This window comes from Monodelphis domestica, chromosome 6 (genome assembly GCF_027887165.1).
Source record: "Monodelphis domestica isolate mMonDom1 chromosome 6, mMonDom1.pri, whole genome shotgun sequence".
In the NCBI taxonomy this organism is placed as follows: domain Eukaryota; kingdom Metazoa; phylum Chordata; class Mammalia; order Didelphimorphia; family Didelphidae; genus Monodelphis; species Monodelphis domestica.
Window position 1 is genome coordinate 68,749,189 of NC_077232.1, and position 23,024 is coordinate 68,772,212.

Genomic DNA, 23,024 nt, shown 5'->3' on the forward strand with positions numbered 1-23,024 from the left:
ACCTTACCAAAACATAGTCTCCAGAACTGGAAACTAAATTCTAGACAGAGTCTAGACAAGCACAGAATATACTCAAAGTAGGTCCAGATTGGCTATCTGAACTTAACTCAAGAAACTGAGATTTGAATCATATTCTAAATGAATGGTTAATGGCCAAGCTTTTATTAAAAAAGAAATCTACAGTGGAGGGCTCTGTTTCTAACTTTCTAGACTTTCTCTACCACTTGGACTCCTGTGGCCCAGAGTTCTGATTGGCTAACTTCCATTTAAGGAAAGTATCTTGGCCAGTCATATCTGCATTCTTCTCCAGGCTCTAGTCCTAAGATTCCAGACTTTCACCCTGCTTCCATCAGAGTACCTTAACCCAATCTTATCCTCCCAGCCCTCTGGACTTTCCAACTTTATTTTAGGGTTTGTCTTTCCCCTTCATGATGTAAGCTCCTTGAAGGCAAGGGCTGCGTTTCTTTGTGCTTGTATTTGTATTCCTAGCTCCTAGCACAATGCCTGAAACAAAGTATGTGCTTACATAAATGCTTTTTAGAGGAGGTCCTAGGTTCAAATCTGAACTCAGCCACTTCCCAGCTGGGTGACCCTGGGCAAGTCACTTAGCCCCCATTGCCTAGTCCTTACCACTCTTCTGCCTTGGAGCCAATACACAGTAATGACTCCAAGACTGAAGGTAAGGGTTTAAAAAAAAAATAAATGAATGAATGAATAAATAAATAGATAGATAAATAAATAAATAAATGAATGAATGAATGAATGAATAAATAAATGAATAAAATGCTTTTTTATTTGACTAGAGTGTATGGTATTGTCTGAACAAGACATCACCATTCTATACACAAAGAAATATCAGTCTAGCTATAGGATCACAGAATCATGTGTTCAAGCTGACAAGACCATTTAGTTCAACTCCCTCATTTTCTAAATCAGTCTATAGACAAATCACTCTGAATGTTTCTTTATCTGGTATATTAATAAAATGTAATAGGATGCATGGTAAACATAAGGCTTTCAATCTCTCTTGATTATCAGAGAATAGTCCAGTTCAAACAAGCTGCAGCAACCCTCAAACAGTTCAGATCACGAAACTCAGCAAATATTAGTTTAAACAGCTTCCCAGATGGTGGCTCAGACAGAATCTGACCCAGTTACAATTTCAGGAGAAGAGATGCTGCCTATGTAGTTTATCTTAAAGGTATCCCTCCTTAGTCTCTCCCCAAAGTAATACACCATTGGACCCTCCTTGGGTGAGACCCAGTGGTCATACAAGTTTCTTAGAACGGACACAAATTGTATGCATTGGTGTGAATGCCTGTTGTGGAGGAGAAACCTAGAAAGGGGAAAACAAACTATTATTAGGGAATGACTGAGCAAAATCTGGTATAGGAATATAATGGAATGTTTTTGAGCAAAAAAGATATGATTATGAGGAATTTGAAGAAACATGGGAAAATTTGTGTGACCTGATACATTTAAATTAGGAGAATGAAAAGAACATTTAAAATAACAAGTGATGGAAATTCAGAGATTACTGGAGAGAAATAAGACTTTGAGCAAAGGAAAAAACAAAATGGAAACTACTCATGTCACAAAAAAGAAATAGAGGACAACTTGGGCTGAAAGCCATATATATTATTAGACAAAGGCATGGCATCTTTCTTTGTTTTCCTTTATTATAAGGAGGAGGTAAATCTGGATATGGGAGAGATATTTAATAACTACAAGTGGTAGAGGTAGGGAAGGAAATGTCAAACTATTCCAATAACTTCGCCAAAAATACCTTATGGTCCTTGGGCTCATGAAGAATTGGACACACTAAACAACAACTAGTAGTAGTAGCTGTGGTAATAATAGCAGTAGTAGTAGTAACAATAATAATAATAAATAACTAGTACTTTAAGGTTTGCAAAGTACTTTCACAGATGAGGAAAACTGGACCTTAGGGGAGGTAAATGAAAGGATTTGCCCAGAGTAACACGACTAAGAAAATGTTTGAGACAAAATTTGAACTTGGGTTTTCCTGACTCTAAGTCTGGCATTTTATCCTTTTTACTACTTATCAGTCTTTAGAAAAAGCACTGCAAAATTTTTTTTATCTTAATTTTATTTTCATTTAATTTTTTAAAATAAAAATCAATCATTTGTACATTCATTTACTAAGTACTTATTATGTGTTTACTATACACAAGGCCCTTTGCTGATAGAGATATAAAAATAAACATGACTTGGGCTCAGCTTTCAATGAACCTGCTATAAAACAGAAAACAGAGAAGAATATAAGGGAAAGTGGGATTGGCATAAAAGAGGGATCAAATCAATGTACTAAGAAAAATATGAGGCAGAAGAACTCACTTTCACCTACAAGCTTCATGGAAAAGAAGGCATCTAAGCTGGGCCTCTAAAGGAAGTCTTCTAAAGATGGAAATAAGGAGATTATATGGGTGGAGAATATATCTGAGGTATAGAGGAACTTTGAATGAACAAAATGGCACAGAAATGGGAGAGGACAGGATAAATATAGGAGATAGAGTCATCCATTTGGACTAGAATATGGACTGTGTGAATGGATAAAATTATAAAAGAAGATTGAAGCCAAATTTGGAAGGATCTTAAATGGCCAGGATAAGAAATTTGTACTTTATTCAGTAGGCAATAGGGAGCCACTGACAATTTGGATTTCACATGATCCAAAGAATGGAATAGGAAAATATTCCTAACATTCATATCATTATGTATAATTTTATCTGCCCCTTAAAGGCACTACAAGGATGCTAAAATTGCAAAACATTCTGGTGAGTCTTTGCCCTATTTGAACTTGAAAGAAAATTAATAACACTAACCCTTTTCATGTTTACAGAGGTTTGGGGCTTTTAAAGTGGTTTCCTATACACAATCTTATTTGGGAAATAAAACTGAACCTCTTTGAAACTCTTTAAAAGTCTGCCATTCACATTGGCTTCTCAGTCAGCCAGGGTCATGGGGCCAGAAGGTCAGAGATTTAGAGCAGATAACTATGATAATATCCAATATTACATGATAAATACATCAGAGAGCCCTAAAACAAAGTATGGTCAGTAATGGAAGCATGGATTTAGAACTGGGAGGGACTTTAGGGGCCATCTAGTTACAAACCCCTCACTGAGGGGTCCAAGAGGTGTGAACTGAGGTCCAACGAGGATAAGGAACATGGCCAAGGTGGCTCAGGTAAGCATCAAGATGAGATGATGTCATGAAAGACCATTATAACCCTTAGTCATAGTGGAATGGAATCTTCGAGGAAGAGCCTGACTTTGCGATGTTTAACAATAGTAGAAGCAAGCTGGACCTAAAAGGGGTTAATTCTCATTTGTGGTCTATATTACAAGATGGTCAGATAGTGTTGAAGATGCAGCCTAGGACCAGAGGTCAGCATTAGCATTTCCATCAGTGCCCTCCTCAGTTAACAGGTATCTGTTGGGCCCTTCCTGGCTTGGATGCATTTATTTGCCCAGTAAGGTCCTCACTTCCATCATGTAAGCTATTGGGATCTTTGCTATCAGAAACTACAACAGTATCTACAATCAGTAACTACAAAAATAAATTAAAATAAAACAAAATAAAATAAGATAAGATAGAATAGAATAGAATAAAATAAAATAAAATAAAATAAAATAAAATAAAATAAAATAAAATAAAATGAAGGCATAGAGGTCAGTTGTCACACAAACTTGGTCTCTGTGTTTCTTTCCGCTATGAGAAATGTGACTTTGTTCTCAAAATTTAAATTAGTCCTGAGATTGCCCTACTCTGCTTTGGTTCAGCCATAAAGAATGAAGGGAGAGGAGGAAAGAGAGCAAAGGTATAAAAAATGGATAAGAGAGTAGATTTTTCATGGGTTAGCCATTATATTCTATTTTCATAATCCATAAAATGTCTTTTATGCAGAAAGGCCTGGAATCTTGTAATATCTAAGTTAGAAGGAACCTTAGAGGGCATTGCATCTAAGCCAGACCTGAACAGAGGTCTCTTCTATAATACCACCCCCCAAAGGAGTCCTATAGATTCTATTTAATAAGCCAAAGCAGAAGTCACAGCAAGCCAGCTGTTATTTTAAAGTAACTCTAATTCTTAAGGAGTTTTTCTTTATATGACCCTGAAATTTGTCCCCTCCTCTCTCTCTTTCTATCTCTCTGTCTCTCTGTTTCTGGGTCTGTCTCTGACTTTATCTTTGTCTGTCTGTCCCTCTCTCTTTCTTTGCATTGGTCCTTCCTGGCACTGTTGTCCAAAACACTGGAAGATTCAATTCAATTAGAGAAATACTTATAAAGAATCTCTTATGTGCAATACAAGGAGCCAGGCACCTAATTATAATGTTCCTTCATCAGCTTCCAAAGAATCTGGTGGTTTTAAGAGGAGGGGATGGAGTGAGGAGAGAGTTGGGGAAGGAATTCTCTCTCCTGAGAGATCACTGAATCAGAAGGGCATAGCTTTATTAGAGTTGGAAGGGAACTTTGAGGCCAAAACCACTTGAATTTATGGTTGAGGAAACTGAGTTCCAGAGAGATCATGATTTGCCCAAGGTACCACAGCTAGTAAATTTCAGAGGTGAAATTTGAACCCAGGTCTTGCTAACCACCAAGGTCTCATCCAATGTTCATATTCTGTGAATCTTCACTCTTTCAGGCACAGCCAGAGAATAAGAGCATATGTACAAATGTCTCCTCCCTCCCCCAAGACTCCCCTAATTCAGGGAACATACCACCCAGCCACGAAGCTATGCAGTAGGAGCAACATGAACAACAATGAATTAATTCAAGAGTTTAACTCCCCAGAGCCTGAAGTGAAACTTCACTGCATTTATACAGTGTGCAGCTCCCAGCACAAGCATCTGACTAATGAAACACAGACAAAGGCTCAGCTGGGGAAAAGAGAGTAATCCCAGGTGGAGCTGGGGAGTCACTCTGGCCAGGGTCCACAGAGCTATGCAGGAAACCAAAGCAGAGTGGCCGGATAGAAAGCCTTTCATTTGTACAAAGGCTTGGTAGGAGAGCCTCTGGATCAAATTATTGGCTCTGTGGGAAGCTGCCCATCAAGCAGCTGATAATGTTCTATTTTGAACCCTGCCATATTCTTCCAGGAAACCTCTCTGGTAAGGGTGGCATCAATTCCTCTCTCCCAATTTGCACCTGACATTCAGACAACCCCCCATCCCCAACAGATGTGCCACCAAGAGGCATCACCTTCCTCCCAAAAATGCTCAGAGAATTTTGGAAAGGGAAATAAAGGGAACATAGTGAACCATTTGTTTTATTTTTAATTAAAGGTGTTAATTGCAGAGGAAAAAGCTGAAATCCCAGAAAAGCCTTTCTAATAAAACGGGCACAGGAGCAAGAAGCAAAAGGGCCCTACAGGTGCTTTGTCTGCAAGTTGACATGGAATACATCCTACCCTTGGTCAAACCTGCCCAACGACTATCACACCCCTGAGGAGACCTCAGTCACAGGGGACAGAGTCTGACTATGTATCCATCACTTCCACACTAGCAAATTTTCCAAGAAACAGTCCCTTTCCTAATCTCTTGAGTGGTGAATCCCCAGCAAGATAAAGCAAAAACTCACCAATGAGGGCCAAGGGACCCAAGAATAAAATCCAAGGTTCCAATAAGAAGAAAGTGAGGATTATGGCCAGAAAGCAGCAGAAAGTGGTAGAAGGATGATGTTGAAAACCACAGCCTACAGAGCACAGCTAAGTGGAAGAGGATAAGGCAGACCTTTCCCATGATACCCTGACACATCAGAGAGATTTGACGATTGCTCTAAACATATAGCAATAAAGCCAGAAGCTTCTCTGGTTATATAACACAACACTGACAAAAGTCTTCAACCACAGAAAGGAAGTCCTTGAAGGGGAAGGGGAAAGGGAGAGGGGATCCATGCTGAGGTGACCTCTGATATACTCTGAGACCAGCCATCATCTTCATAATAATAACTCTTTGTACATTTTTCCCATCAGTCTTAGGTCATTGTCCCCAAAGCACTATACCTCTCCTGAATCTAGCCACTTCCATTCACTCTGTTGAATGGTCCCTTCCACCCATTCATGACCACTTGGCCAATTGTAGCAGCTCAAGTCTGGAGCATTCAATTAGATTAAATTCAATTCAAACATGAAATAAACACCAGCTGTGTGCGGAACCCTTTGCCAGGTGCTGAAGAAGGTAAAAAATGTAAATAAGAAGGGAGATTCTGGTCTATTAAAGGAAGGCAACATGACACAAATGACCAGAATACAAAATAACAGACGTACAACAGAAAAGTAGAAACGGGGAGGTCTAAATCAGGAAAAGGTCACTACCAAGCGTGGGGAGTTGAATTAAGTTACATAGATGAAAAAATATGAAGGTGCAGGCACAAAACTCACATGTGCAATGCAGGGAGAGCATTTCCAGGCACAGAGAAAAACTTGAGCAAAGATCCAGAGGCAGAAAAACATATGGAAATTCCCAGGAGTGGTGTACAGATTATACAGTAGGGAGTATGGGCTATTTGTCCATATAGCTATTTGTGTCCCACCTGTGGTAGAGCTTTCTGAGCTTGTTTTTGTCTGATTAGCCATACTTGGATGCACTATGCATTGATCCCAGCATAGTGATATCATTTTGGTCCTCTTTGAGTATGAAGGACAACAACCAACTAATCAATAGGGAATAGGATGAGATGAGGTTGGCCCCAGATCATGAAAGGCCACAAATGTCAAGCTATAGGAGGCAGTCTAATACAGTAGGAAAACACACAAATAAATACTGTACTTGGAAGCCAGATACCCAGCATCATAACTTTGCCCTATGACTATGGGTCAGTCACTGAGTCATAACTTTCTCATCTACAAATGATGGCAATAATACTTTCACCAGTTACCCAAGATACTGTGAGAAAAGCATTTTTAAATCTCAAAGAGCTCTAGAAATGTTGTCTGTTGTTATTAATATAACAAATAACATATAATAAAATATAAAATAATATAATAAAAATTATTCTTATTAGTCCAGATTTATTATTTCATTGGCATAAGGAATAACAATTAGAGAACACCATGCAAAAAAAAAGAAAAGAAAAGAAACACAATGTACTGATTCAGACCAGCAATTGTTTTGCAACTTCTAGTCTTAGAAAGTTGCCTGGGGCACTGATAGATTAAGTGATTTATCCAAGGTCATAGAGTAAGTAGGTGTAAAGGCAGAACCTGAATTTAGGTCTTCTTGAACTCCCAGGTGGGTTCTTCATTCCTATGCTATGCTGCCTGTCAGCTATTATTACTATTTTTTAATTTACTTGTTAGGCAATAAGGAACCATTGAAAGGTTTTGAGCAAAGAGTGACATGACCAGATTTTTGTATAAGAAAGATAAATCTGGAAGCGATTCGAAGAATGGATTGGAGGGGGAGAGAGTGGAGGCGGAAAATCCAGTTAGGAGGCTATTAAAATAGTCCAGGTGGGTGGTAATGAGGGCCTATACTAGGTGGTAGCAGTGGTAATAGAGAGGAGGAGGGGATATTAAAGCTTTTGTGGAGGTAGAATACACAGGACTCAATATGAGAGAGAAAGGAGACAGAAGAGTCAAAAATAACACCAAGGTTTGGCACATGGGAGACTAGGTGAACACTGGTGCCACTGGCAGAAAGAATGCAGTCAGGAGGAGAAAGTATCCAGAGGGTGAATGTGATAAACAGTGACAAATACTGCAGAGGCCAAGAAGGATGAGGACTGGAAAAAGGTCATTGGATTTGTTGACTAAAAAGCCATTGGTGGCCTTGGGGGGAAGCAATTTTAACAGTTAGTAGAGGAACCTGGATGGTGAGGATATGGTGATGGCAAGAAAAGGAAAATTCATCAAGACATTTGGCACTGATCTATCAGATTATCAGATCTATCAGATATCAGGAAGAGAAATGGGATGGCACCTGGAGGGATTCAAAGCATCCAGGGAAGGACTGTCGAGGTCAGGAGGAATAGGAGCATATCTATAAGCAGATGGGAAATAGTCAAAAGGAAGAAAATGAGCACACACAAGAGAGTGCCTCATTGCTGGAGCCTCTTAGGGGAGGCAAGAAAGAACCAGATCAAGGACCCCAGAAGAGGGTCCACTCTACTAATTTGGAGTTAGGAAGGCCTGCCTCAAACTATAGGCAAGTCAGTTCATCTCTACCTTATCTTCTTCATCTGTAAAATGAGGATATAAGAGCATCTGCCTCATTAGGTTGTTGTAAAGATTAAATGGGATAACATTTATGAAGTGCCTTTGAAAACTTTGAAGTTCGTTATAAATATTATTAATCATAGAGGAACATGACACTGAAATAGGGATTAGCCTTAGTTAAAAGTACAGATAGGCCCTTATGCTGAGATGGGCAGGAAAAAGACAATGGAAAACAAGACTGAATGAACAGGGTTGAGGAAGGAAGTTAAGGAAGCTCACAGCAAAGGGCCTCCATCTTCTCAGTGAAGCCAGAGACTGGGTCATCTTCTCTAAGTATGGGATATCAGTGCATGTAGGGCCTAGAGAAAAGAGAAAAACATTTAGAGCAGCTGCTGAGTAGAATAAGATAAAACATCCAATGGGACAGCCAAGGAATAGTAGCATGGAGAGAGACTAGAAGAGTACCACACATCAGCTATTACTCAGAGTTGAAGATTAGGAGGTTGGAAATAGTAGGTCCCAGTGGGTAAAGTCTTCAAAACTGGAAGGAAGCAAACCTTTAAAGAGGAAAACTACAGGGTCCATGCTGGGTATGAAGCATGATGGCCCTACTATCACCACTCAAGTAAGTTCATTTTCATCTGCCTTAGTTTCCTCATCTGCAAAATGGGGATGATAGTAGCTATCTCCCAGAGCTGTTGTGAAGACCAAATGAGATAATATTCATAAAGTGCTTTGCAAACTGCAAAGCCCTATGTAAATGCTAGCTATGATCTTCATCATCTACAAAATAAGGAGGTTTATTAGCTGATCTCAAAGGTCCCTTCCAACTCTGAATCTAAGATTCTTTGGAAGCATAGGAGAGATGCAGGAAATCCAATCACAGGCCATGGACTCCAGAGGATTGGATGCAACTTCCTTGGCTCCTCTCAAGTGCCTATCTCATTGTTTGGTTCCAACCCATCTAACACCTACTCCAGGTATACATGCTTCTGTCTAGGTTTTTTGATTATTCTTCTTTGCCTTTCTCTCAAAGGCCTGAGTTCATAGCCAATCAGCTGCCAAATCTTATCATTCCTCACACTGGTTCGCCACTCTCATTGAGGTTCTAATTACTTCTTGCCTGGGCTATTGCAGTAGCCTCCTAATTGCTCTCTCTGACTCAAATTCTCCTCCCTCTAATTCAATCTCTATATAGATGCAGAAAGTGGTTTTCTAAATTGTAGCTCTAACAAGTTCACTCCCCTTCTCAATCAACTACAGCGACATACTTGGATTTCTAGAATCAAATACAAATTCCTCCATTTGGCATTAAAAGCCTTTAACACAGTGACCTTCACAAACCAGTACAATGCCTGGCACATAAATAGTTAACACTGACTAATCTCACCCATCAAACTCAGTATTCCCATCCACAATGCTGACCTCCTAGGAATTCTCTTAAGCAGATGAATTTTTTTTAATCCTTATCTTCTATCCTACTATCAATACTAAGTATTGGTCCCAAGGCAGACAAGTGGTAAGGGATAGGGTTAATAATAATAATAGGGTTAATAATAATAATAATAACTGGGGTTAAGGGACTTTCCTAGAGTCATATAGCTAGGAAGTGTCTGAGGCCATATTTGAATGCAAGACCTCTTGTGTGTAGGTCTGGTTCTCCTTCCACTGAGTCACCTCGCCCCCATGGACTCACTTTTAAACCTCATTTCATCAATGAATACATCCCTATAGCATCTCACTCTCAAACCACCTCACCAATACATTTCTGAAAAAATCTGGAAGAGAGTGAGGCTGATGACTTTATTTAACTTTTTCTCAATTAAATCCAATTCACATGCAAGTCAAGACATCACACCATGATGTCACCAGTCCTCTTTGGAGAAGGAAGGTTGAACAACAATAACATAATAGCATTAATAATTGGTATTTATAATCATGCTTTAAAGTTTGCAAAGTGCTTTAAGTATATTATATCATTTTAACCTTACAACAACCCTATAAGGTAAGCACAGGAGATACCTATTTTCATATGTAAGGAAACTGATGCTTAAGGTCAAGCACTTAAGTGACCATGTAAGGGACCAAGCTGGGAAGCATAAGAAATGGAATTTGAACTAAGGTCTTCCTGACTCCAGGTCTACTAGTTCACCTAGAATGCCCTTCTCTCTTTAAGGCATATAAACTCGTTCCTCTTGGATTAATGTACTCAACCACATTACCTTTGGATGGCATTAAGGCTAGGACTTTATGTCCTTTCTATTTTTTACCACCTCCTCTTGGAGCTTCTAGTACACTGAGTATTCAATAAATGCTGACAGGTGATGATGGAGAATACAGTAATGGTGAAAATGGAATATTCAGTGCAATTCCACCTATAATCACTGGAGATGACACAAAAGGTACAGCAAAATGACTGTGTATTCAAAGTACAGTGACACTGTTCTCCTTGCTGTTCCTTGCACACAACAAACACTCCAACTCCAGACGATGTATTTTTGCTGGCTATCCTCCATGCCTATAACTCCCTCCTTTTCATCTCCATCTAACTTCCTTGGATTCCATCAAATCTCAATGAAAGCCCATTTTCTGCAAGAAGCCTTTCTCAGAGGAACAACTAGGTGGCTCAGTGGATAGAAAGCCAGGTCTAAAGTTGGGAGGTCACAGGTTCAAATCTGAACTCAGACACTTCTTAGCTGTGTGATACTGGGCAAATTATTTAATCCCAATGGCCTAGATTTAATGCTCTTCTACATTGAAACCAATACATAGTATTAATTCTTTTTTAAACCCTTACCCAGGTTCAATACTGTGTGTTGGTTCCAGAAGAGCAGTAAGGACTAGGCAATGGGGGCTAAGTAACTTAACCAGAGTCACATAGATAAGAAGTGTCTAAGGCCAGATTTGAACCTAGGACTTCCCATTCCTAAGCCTGGTGCTCAATCCACTGAGCCACCTAGCTGCCCCCCCACAGTATTGATTCTAAAACAGAAGGTAAGGGCTTAAAAAAAAAGAACCTTTCCTTTCAAATTACCCAGTTTATACTACATACATGCCAGTTAATATGTTGGGCACTGCCAGTACACAGATAAAACTGTCTCTGCTTTCATGGAGTTTACATTCTACTAGAGTATCCTTCCCAGAATAAGGAAGCTTTGCTGGTTCATTCCTCAAATCACTGCCTGATCATTAGAAAATTACAAATTACAAAGAATTCACAGAAACGTAGTTAGATTTTTACAAACAAATGAAAAGTGATGTGAGCAAAATCAGGAGATTTCCACACTGATGACCTGAACTCCAAGGCTTCTAAGATTTTTTTTCCAGCTCTCTGTTTCTGATCTGTGATTCATGAACTATGATAGTATAAATGAAAACAACACTAAAAGACTTCAGAACTCTGAACAAGGCAGGCTGTGACCAACTGTAATTTCAGGAGGGATGACAAAACATGCTTCCCTAGTCTAGGTAGACATGTGGTGGATTCTAGGTGGGGAATGAGGTATACTCTTAAGAAATGGACAATGTGTTGATTTGTTTTACTAGACTATATTTGTTAAAAAGAAAGGGCTCTGTTGAGAGACAGAGATGAGAAGTCATCAAGAAATTACAGAGATATAAAAAAGAGACTTAATGGATTTTTTTTCCTTTAAAGCAAACCTAGACAATTATCCTTTCTCAGAATGGGGAGTGGGAGAGACATCAGAGCAAACTAAAACTGGAATCTCATGAGTTTTCATTCCCCTTTCCCCATTCATTCTCCTCTCCAGTCTGTTTTGTCCTTTCTTTACCTTGCTTATCCAGCTGAATAGCAATAATATTAATAATCAATTGCCACAATATCTTCTGTCCCTGCAAAGATCACCCTGTTTTCTTCCATCCCTGCCCACAGTTCCTTTGTGACATCAGTGGAAATCTAAGTATTGGGAGTTCATTTCCAAATAGTCACTTTGTAAAAGCTGGAGATGGGTCATCACCACCACCACCATCACCACCCACGTCTCCCCAGATAGAAACACTTCATCTTGTCCAGTATTTATACACTCACCACTTAGCTTTGTCCCTTCATAGATTTGCCTCTTCATTATATATTTATTCCAGTGGTTCTGCCACTAACTTGCCAGTTGTCCTTGGGCAAAGTCACTAAATCTCAAAGAAATTCATAGGATCACAGACTTGGAGCTAAAAGGGACCTCAATGGGGCCCAGAAAGGTATATTTGTTACTTATTTAGATTCATTGATTTAGAATAGGAAGAGATCTAAGAGGTCATTCAATTCAATTTCCTTTATTCCACAGATGAAGAAACAGGACCACAAAGTTTACCCAAAGTCACAATGAGCAAAATCAGAACTTAAATCTAGGTTCTCTGATCAACCACTCTTACCAAAGATCACAAAGCTAGTAAATAATAGAGCTGAGATTTGAACTCAGTGTTCCTGATTCCAAACACAATGTTCTTTCTATCATGGCATGGGAACAATACAGTCTGTCCATCAATCAGTGGTATAGAAAAATCTAAGAACCTGGACCCAATGCACTCGAGTATACATTTATTAAGCACTTTTATGGATGAGGTATTATACTAGATGCTGGGATGCAAAGTAAATACCCGCCCCCCCCAAAAAAAATCCTTACTAGTTGTGTTACCCTGGGCACGTCACTTAACTCCAATTACCTACCCTTTACTGATCTTCTACCTAAGACAGAAAGCAAGGGTTTAAAAAAAATATCTCTACCCTCAAGGAGTTTATATCCTAGATGGGTTGGGGATTGGTGGTGAAGGACATATCATGTAAACAAATAATTGTATACAGATTTAACTTGATCTGAAAGGGCAAATAACATCTAAAGGGATCCAGATCAATGATACATGTAAAACCCAGTGGAATTGAGTGTCAGCTATGGGAGGGGAGAGGAGGAGGGGAAGGAAAGAACATGAATCTTGTAACCATAGAAAAATATTCTAAATTAATTAAATAAAATTTTTCCATAACTAAAAAAAAATAATAAAATAAAGGGATCCAGAAAGATTTCCTATAGGAGATAGGGCATGTATTCAGTCCTGAAAAAGAGATGAGTAAGAGTGCTTTCCAGGATTTCTAGGGAACAGTCTTTTCGGAAGCACAAAAAATGGAAGATGGAGTGCTAAGTTTGGAGAATAACAAGTAGATCATTTTGACTAGAACACTGAGTGTGTGGTCCAAAGTAATATGTAATATACCTAAAAAGGTAGTTTGGAGTCAAACTATTAATGTTTATAAGCGCCAAGTTGAGAATTCTGCATAATACCTTTGAGACAATATATAGCTACGAAGATTTATTGAGTAATTGGCCAGACTTATACTTTTAAGAAGTTATGTCTGCTGTGATGTAGAAGATGAATTAGAAAGTCAAGAGATTGGAAGCCAATTAGGACCTAAGTCTGATTAGAAAGCTTTGCAACAGTTCAAGTAAGAAAAAAATGAGAATCTGAATTAGAGTAGTAGCTATCTTAGTAGAAAGAAGGGAATGGATATAAGAGATTTAAAAGAGATAGAATCAATCAGACTGGAAAATTAATTGGACATTAGAGTTGAGGGAGAGGGAAGAGTCAAAGAAAACCCTAAGGTTATGAACCTAGGTGACTGGGTAAGCATTTGATGATACACAGAAATATCTGGAGGAGAGGTGATGTCAGGAAGGAAAATAATGAATTCCATTTTGGACAAATTGAGTTTGACATGTCTACAATGATGCAGACTGAGATGTCTAAGAGGCAGTTCAAAGTATGTGACTAAAACTCAGGAGACAGATAAGGACTGGGTTTATAGATTTAGGATTTATAGTCACCATGCAAATGTGCATAGAACTACTAACTGAGTCCAGGGTCTCTGATTAAATGAGCAGAAGAATTCAGTAGAATAAAAGATGTAGAATGGGTCTTTCTAGGGTATGGGACACACCATCTTTCACAGTTTTTTCACAAATGGCTGGATGGCCAAATTCATTGTGCACTTCATTATTCATATTCATAGCATTTCTTTCATCAGACCACTATGGGTTTTTTTTTAATCTTCATCTTTAACTTTTTAACTTTCATCTTGAGTTTCAGTAGCCAAGAAATATTGGAATAAGATAATGACAGAACTTTAGAAATCAGCACAGAAAACATGAAAAAAAACTCAGCTAAACAGAACTGGCATATTAAGGGGAAAGATGGCAGAGTATAGTTGAAAGGTTAAAAAAAGCATTAGAAAATACACATCTGGAAAGGCACTGGGATGTGATGTAAATAAAAGAGATACATTTGGAGAACAGCTAAAGAAGAAGGTTACAAAAATATTGAAGAAAAATTCTGACCATTATGTATCTGTTTTTAACCCTTACTTTATTTCTTAGTAACAACTCTAAGGCCAAAGAGAAAGGGCTAGGCAAATTGGGTTAAGAAATAAGAGGGTTACATAGCTAGGAAATATCTGAGACAAGGATACTAGGAAGTATCAGATTTAAGCCCCATTCCTCTCAGTTCTGGACCTGAATCTCTATCCACTGTGCCTCCTAGTTGCACTCCCCTGACCATTATTTTTTTTTAAATCACACATTTTGACCAGTTCACATAATTTATTCTAATCCTATGGTAGTTATTTTCTGAAGTCAAATGCCACTTCTTCCATGAAGACTTCCCTGGGACCCACAACCAGAAGTATTTTTCTCCTCCTCTGATCTCTCATATTCCTTTCTATGTACATGACAGAATCTCAGAGATGGGAGGGTTGTCAGATATAAGCTAATCCAACTTCTCCCTGAACAGGAATCCTCTCTGCAGTATCCCTAAGTAGCTGTTACTTGAAAAATTCCATTAATGAAGTAATAACTGCCTCTTGAGGCAGTACATTACACTTTTGGACAACTTCTGCTATTAGCTACTCTTCCTCCCATTAATTCTAAACTTGTTACTTCCACTCTTTGTTCCTACTTCTGCTTTCTGGGACCCAACAGAACACATCTAATTCTTCCAAATGATGCTCTTCGTATATCTGAAGATAGCTATCCTATTCCCACCATTTTTTTTTCTCCAGGTTAAATGGCTTCATTTTCCATAACTAATCTAATTTCCTTATAGTATCATTTCCACTCTAGTCACCATCTTGTTTTCCCAGTTTCAGATGCATTCCATTCTTAAAATATAATTCCTAAAATATGATGCCCATAACTAAATACAATTCTCCAGATGTGTTCTGGATCAGCACTTTGAACACTTCCTCAATTGATCCAGCCTAAGATACTTTAGCTTTATTGCTACTGTGTCATGTCATTGACTCATTGAGATTACAGACCACTATAACACCAAGATTTTTTCATACAAACTGTTGCCTAGCCACACACACCTCCCCTATTAATAAATAGCACTGGATCTGTAGAGTTGAATTTTTTGAGCCATTTTAGTGCACTTACCACAAATGGCCTTGTTTTACAATTATTTGTGTTCATATCTTCTCTCTTTTTTAGAATATAAGCTCCTTGAAAGTAGGAACATAACCATACTCATATCTTCCAGGGTCTAATATAGTGCTCAGATATAGCAGACACTCAGTAAATGTCTATTGAATTTTATATAAATACTTATGAAAACTGGCATTGGATCACACATTGTGAACCAAACTTAGGTATTATTTGAGTAATAAGTCATCATTTCAAAATTATTTCTCAGTAAATCAGCCAGAAGACCTCAGTTTAAATCCCGTGGTCTCCCAAAGCCAGGAGTCCTTCTGACTAGATGGAGTGCTCGGGCAAATAATGAAGAGGTGAGAGACAGCTGAATGCTCATACATGTGCTTAGGCATTACGCAGCTGTTTTACCATTGCAAGGGGTTTGCATTTATTTTAGAGCTTCAGTGACTACATGCTTTTCTGGAACAAAATTTCATTCTCAACATCATGTTTCCATAGAACCTAACAACAGACATGAAGCCTAAGGAGATAGTCAACAAAACATAAGTGCAGGGTCGGAGGGTAGAATCAACATGGCACAGATTTGCCAGAAGTTTTTATGCCTAGAAAAGAGGGTCCTATCTAAGTGGATATATTGGGATCATTAGGTTTAATTTTGTAAGTGGGATCTCCTGGTAATACTCTGGGAGGATAGAGTGGGACATCTGTATTAACCTTGCAAGCATGTTGTTCTCATCTATTTCTCCTGGGGCTAAGTAAGTAATAATAATTATAGCAATTCCAAAAATAAGGGGATATTAATAAGGAAAGTCACTTAGAGGGGTTTCAGTGGGTGTTTCCATCCTTCCTGGGGCCTGCTTTGCAGTCTCTGGTTTCTACCTGTGACCGTGTCAAACAGCGTGGTCTCTGATGGCTCCCGGCAGAAAGGGACACAATGAGGATAGCAATACAGCGTCCTATTAATAATATGGCTCTAACATTTTCCTCCAGCATCATGACTTCTCATCCTATCCCTAATCTGGTTTCAGCACCCTCTAGGACATATCCACTGTCACACTGATGAGATATCTTCAGCACACCTGGATAGACTTCCATCATCCTGCACTCCTTCTGGCTACCACTGATGTTTAATGGGCAAGTTCTTTCAGTGATTTTAGACCCAGAGGTCCTAATACTGGGAATTGTTGGTACTCCCCACATGACTTCCTTAAGTCAGGATGTGGAGACTACTAAAGACCTTGGATAAATAAAATAGAACTTTCCCGATATCTAGAGAAACATTTGCATCTGGTGTGAGCAGCATGAAATATTCCATTGAGAGGGAATGGTGGTAAACTCGAGGACACAGATAGATCCCTGCTGGGGAGTCTAAAGAGGAAGGGGAAATGGGGACACAGTGAGATTGGGCTGAGAAGAAACTCCTTCAAGGTATGACCCAGGGGAAGAAGCCACCATCTAAATACTTCCCATGTAAAGAATTATTCTTACTAATTGGTTTCTAAGTTTAGTTGTTTCTATGATATTAAAAAAAAAAAACACCTGAAAGTGTGATTAAAACTCCCCTAAAAGTTTTATAGTCCAGCCCTAGTTATGGCTCTGCCAGTCTCTTTTACCTGAGACCAATGAATTCATGGGCTAAAAAAAAAATGTTATTTCCTATCTCTAACTTGATTACTTGACTTTGTTAAAGGGAGTTTTGGAAGGAAATAATGAAGAGTGGAAACAGAAGTTGGATGGAATGCAACAAACCAGGAAGTACAGGGGTAGGCCTTAGAAGCCTGTCTGGTCCATTACTTCCTTCCAAAACTCCCTTTAACAGCTTTTTTATTTCAAGGCACAAAGAGATAAGAGTGTGAGTAAAAACTTGATAATCAATGGGCACAATGACCTTGTCCTTGGACAAAAAGAACTAGAAAAGCCCAAATGAATATTAAAAAGCCTGTACGAATCCCCTCCACAAATTCTCTTATATGCATTGATCAAGAAGAAATATTAAATGGGGCAAGGAGTACAGGAAATTCTGGCATTATCATATAATGAAAGGTGCATTTTAGAACCTGAGTTTGATGCCAGGATTTGCTACTTATTATCTGTATGACCTTGACCAAGTCAACTCTTTGACAACCATATGCTTTGTACCCCTTCATTTCTGAACCTTTTCTGGAAATTGCTATTCTACTGTCATGGCCTGAAGACCTACATGAAGAAAGAAGACCATGGATGATGTCTGGTCTGCAGAAGGGATTGGGGGTTGGGGGGTGGGACATGATCACTATCTTGAAGCATTTGCAGGGTTATCATGGAGAAAGAGATTGGATCTGCTACATCTGGCCCCAGAGAGCAAAAATAGGAACAGGAAGAAGTGTGAGAGGAAATTTTCTGCTAAAAATAAGGGAAATTTTGTAGCAATTATAGCAATCCTAAAGTAGAATGGGCTGCCTCAGGAGGTAGTGGGTTCTTCATCAATGGATATCTTTAAGAAGTTAAAGGACCACTTTGGAGGAAAGGGCATGGTTAGAAGGAGTCTTCTTTCCTGTACAGGTTGGATGGGATCCCTACTAGTTTGAAAATCTCTGATTCTAGCCTCATTGAGTGCTTTGTGTTTATTTTTAGCCCATTTTCCTCCCTCTTTTATAGTGGTTATAGCACAGATGTCCCAGGCTATTCAAGAAATCCTGCTGAATGCTCTAAACAGCTCCCGAGCACTTTAAATCAACTTACTTTCCAATGACCTCTGAGGGAAAGTCACCACTCAGCCCTGGTAGATTTTTCAAAAAGGCCAAGTGCAATAAACAAATAGTCCTGCCTTTTCTGGGGGCATCTGGTCTCTTAACAAACTTGCTTGTTACCATGAACTCTTCTAAAGCTACAGATTACTTACCATGGAGTTTAAGGGAAACTTTGGTTGTACGAAATCCTGAGTCCCCCTGGACTCAGCTGATTGCTGGTGGCAGATATCCTTGTTATTTGGGGCACTGAAATCCCACGGTCTTAAGACAAACTTAAAATTAGCAATGTGTTAAATATAGCAAGGTCATTCAGTAAACCACAGTCTTTCTGAACACTCTAAGAGCCAGCAGCCCTGGAAACTGCCAAGCTCATTAATGGTTTCTTTACACAATATCCAAGTGCTAGTTTTCTTTCAGAAATAACATCATGAAACACGTAGGGATCTGACGCGCCACTCTGCCATTGTTACCTAGTGATTCGGTAGAGTGAAATTACCTTTATCTCTACTCATCCTGCCAGAACCGACTTAAGCCACCATGTACTGGTTGATTTTTTTTAACAAGTCAAGCCTTTCCTAATTTCTCTCCCCTTCCTCCTTGAATTATATTGTATCTACTTATCTGTTTCCATGTTAAAACCACCAGTAGAAGGTACTTTGAAGGCAAGGGCTGCCTCCTAATATGAGAGAAAAGGTTGTTTTAAATACAGGGAGCCCAGGGGAGTCTTCCTGAAAGAAGTGACTTTTGAGTTGGGCTTTAAAGAATAGGCAAGATGGGAAGAAATTTGAAGAAGGGTACAGAGGCATAAATAAGTTTGAGGGGCAGGCCTATTCATTTATCTGCAGCATTGAATATGTAGAGAAGAATGCTATGAAATAAAGCTGGAGAGGAAGGGTGGCAACAGGCCATAACTTGGTTACTGTTCAATGGGAGATAAAGAACCATTGAAGATGTTTGTTTGTTTGTTTTTAACATGGGAGAGACATGACCAGATCTGTACACAAGAAAGATTATTCTAGAAGCAGATTAAGGGAAGCAAAATGGTATATTGAATAGAGTGTTAGATTCTCCTACCTCTAACACTTATTAGCTATGGAAACCTTTGCAAATCATTTCTCTGGGCCTTGGTTTCCTCATCTGTAAAATAAAGGGATTGAATTCAAGGTCCCTTCCAGCTCAAAATCTATGATCCTAAATATAAATCTGAGGGAATTAAGGGAGAAATAACTATTTGGAGACAACTACATTAGTCCAGGCAGGTAGCAATGAAGGACTTGTACTAGAATGGCAGCAATAAGAACATAAAGAAGGAAGCAGAAGTAAGAAATATTGCAGAGATTAAATCAACCAGAGGTTAACAATTAACTAGATGTGAGAAATTAGGGTAGAGAGAGTATTCAAAGAACCCCCAGGTGACCAGCATGGGAGCCAGGGTAAATGGCAGTGTCATAGACAGAAAGAGTGGGGCATCCAAAGGAGAAACAAATCCTTAGAGTAAAAAGTAAATGGATCATGTTGAATCAGAATTTGAGGTACCAGTAGAAAACTCGGGTAGAAGTATCTGGTAGGCATTTAGAGATGTGGGTATACAGCTCAGAAGAGCAATTAAAACTGGGGACAGTGAGTTTTCAAAATTCCCCATGTGAAAATAGAAGTGAACAATATTACCAATGAATATTTAGAGAAATAAGGGAATTAAATCAGACAATAAAGTCAGCAAGATGGCAAGGAAAAAGCAGAGGACACAAAAGAGTAATTAGAGAAGGAGAAGGAAAACCACAATCTTGAAGGAATGGTTGCCTATGAGTCTGAAAAGTTATTGAGAAATCATGAAGGATGAGAACTAAAAAGGGAGCCACTGGGTCTTTTGAGAGGAGGTCATTGGTAACCTTTGAGAGAGCAATTTCAGTAAGGTAGTAGATGTGGAAGCTTGATGAGCAAGAGTTTGGGCAGAGAGTGATAATGTAAATATATTAAGTAAAGTAAAAATATTTAGTATAGATAACTCTATCCTGAAGTTAAGGAGCAAAGGTAAAGAGAGAGAGAGATGGGATAGTAAGTGAATAGAGTAGAAAGGTGAAGAGAAAGCCTTTTAGAATCTAGGTCACCTCTATAATGAAACAAAGCATACAATAAAATTTTATAAAAAGACAGATATTCATTCAGAGTTATAATTAGGGGATGGAGTTAAGTTTTAGTGGAGTTAATTTTATTGTGTGTCAGCTGAGTCCAAAAAAGTAGTAGTTATAATTTGGGGGCATGGCAAAATATATCTTCAGACATACAAATAGGAAAACCACCCAATGCTTAAAGTACCATAGATGATGAAACAATATCAGTACTAAATGTATATGTACTAAATTATATAGTATCTAACTTAAAGTAAAAGCTAATTGACTTGAATGAAAGCAAAACAATAAGAAAATAATTATAGATTGCTTAGGTGTGCTTATTTAAGACCTAAACAAATCTAAGAGCAAAGAAAAACATAATAGATTCAATAAAACTGCATTGTGATAATAAATACAAATTATAATCAGCAAGAGAAATATACCCAAAAGAAATAAACTTCAATTGAGACTAGGATAAAATAAAATCAGAAAGTAATAATTATATTAAGGATAATCATTACAATGGGACAATATACCAAAAAAGAATCTTAAAAAGAGATATTGAGCAGGGTACAAATGGACTCTCAAAGGAAAAACAAGCTCCTGGTCCAGTGGAATTTATAAAGAAATTTTATCAAATATTTTTAAGAGTAAATAAGTTCTATGCCATATAACAATCATAAAAGTAGAAGGAAAAAACACTTTATCAAATTCCATCTTTGAGAGTAATATGGTTCTGGCATCCAAACCAGAGAGAGATAAGCAAAAAAAAAAGAAAAAAGAAAGAAAACTTTAAATCAATAACACTAATTAACATTTTGAAAACTCAAACAATCTATTATCTCTAATCAATATGGTTATTTCTTCTAATAGTCCAGATCTGAGTCTATCCATGCCTATGTAAAGTCTTGACTTGTCCATTTCCTCCTATAAATTTTCTCTAGAGAACCACTGAATGTTCATGTGGCCTACTTCTAGATCTCATAGCATGATAGGAATACCAACTTTACCATGCAGTTTCCACTGGTTATCCCTCATTCTTACTGCATGACTAGTATTACATAACTATTAAAAATACTTTTAGAAATGGCAAAACATACCTAATGAATATTGATGCAAAAAAATAAAATATTAGCAAAAAGTCTACAGAAATATCTTTAAAAATTATTCATTGTAACCACATTGGATTTCTCCTCAGGATGGTTCAATATTAGAAAAACAATTCACATGATTAACCATGTTAATAACAAAAATATCATGATTACATCTATAAACAAAAACTATTCGATAAAATAAAGCATTTACTTATTATAAAATATTAAAATCATAGGAATAAATGATTTTTTCCTTAATATTGTCAAAAACTTCTATCTAAAACCAAAGGCAAGCATTATTTACAATGGAGAAACACTGGAAAAATTCAGAGGTGAAGCAAAGCTTCTCAGTCTCTACTATCATTTGACATGATACTAGAAATGCTAGCAATAGCAATAAGATAAGAAAAGGAAATTAAGAGAATTAGCATAGGCAAAAAAGACAAGATTCTTCTTATTTGCAGATAATATCATTATTAGGGAACTCACAAAAAAAGTTAATAAATTAAGTAGCACAATCCAAAATAAACTCACAAAAATATTAAGCTTTCTACATACTACTAACAAAATCCAGTAAAAAGAGTTATGATAGAAAATTCCCCTAAAATAAAATGTGCCTGGACACATGTATACACACATGCACATGTACACATACACATGTAACATATAAACACAGGTTTTATATTCATGCAATAATGTTTATAGAACTAAAATTATGTTCATGGTCAGGCCAAACTAGCATGGTAAAAATAATAAGACTACCTTTGTTATCTTACAGATGTCTTGCTATACCTATCAAATTATTCTATTTTATAGAATTAAGCAAAAAAAAAATTCACGTGGGGACATTTCAGGAAATTTAGTAGAAAAGAGTAAGAAGGAAAGGCAGTTGGTCCTAGAGGATCTCAAACTATATTACATTACAGAGCAGTAATTATAAAAATTATACAGTGCTGTATTAAAAAAACTGAAAAATAGATAAATAAGAGATAGGAGGAGGGAATGCATAAAAACCTAACATTTGGCACTGTTAGAAAAACTGGGAAGAAATGTTATGATTGAATTAATGTATGTGAAGTATTTTGAAAACTTCAAAGCTCCATGTAAATATCAACTTCTTCTTGTCATCATTATTATCATTTCATATTCACTAAATTAGCAAAGATAGTAAAACTCATTGTTGCCGAGGCTGTGCAAAGTTAGGCATACTAATTCACGTGTAGTGGTACTGGAAATTGGTCCAACTGTTTTGGGAGGAGGGAGTACTTGAAATTATGCAAGAAAATTCCCATTTTTTCACACTTTTTGACATTTTACTGTGACTAAATTACAAATAACTGACAGTAAGAAAAGCCTTTACATCTACCCCCCAAAAATCCATAGAAGCACAATTTATAATAACAAAAACATAGAAACAATATATGTGTCCAACAGTTGTGAAAGGATTGGACAAATCATCGTATTTGTATATAATGG

General features: G+C 37.7%; 1 protein-coding gene and 1 long non-coding RNA gene across 2 annotated transcripts in view; one reads left to right on the forward strand and one right to left on the reverse strand.

The window, feature by feature from the left end:
• Window positions 1–23,024, reverse strand: part of SERGEF (secretion regulating guanine nucleotide exchange factor) — a 263,136-nt gene that overhangs the window by 184,011 nt on the left and 56,101 nt on the right. The gene's annotated exons all lie outside the window — the stretch shown is intronic.
• LOC130455016 (uncharacterized) lies at window positions 3,317–6,161 on the forward strand. Its single transcript, XR_008912783.1, has 2 exons — window positions 3,317–3,452; window positions 5,309–6,161. It is a non-coding gene; the product is annotated as an uncharacterized LOC130455016 (long non-coding RNA).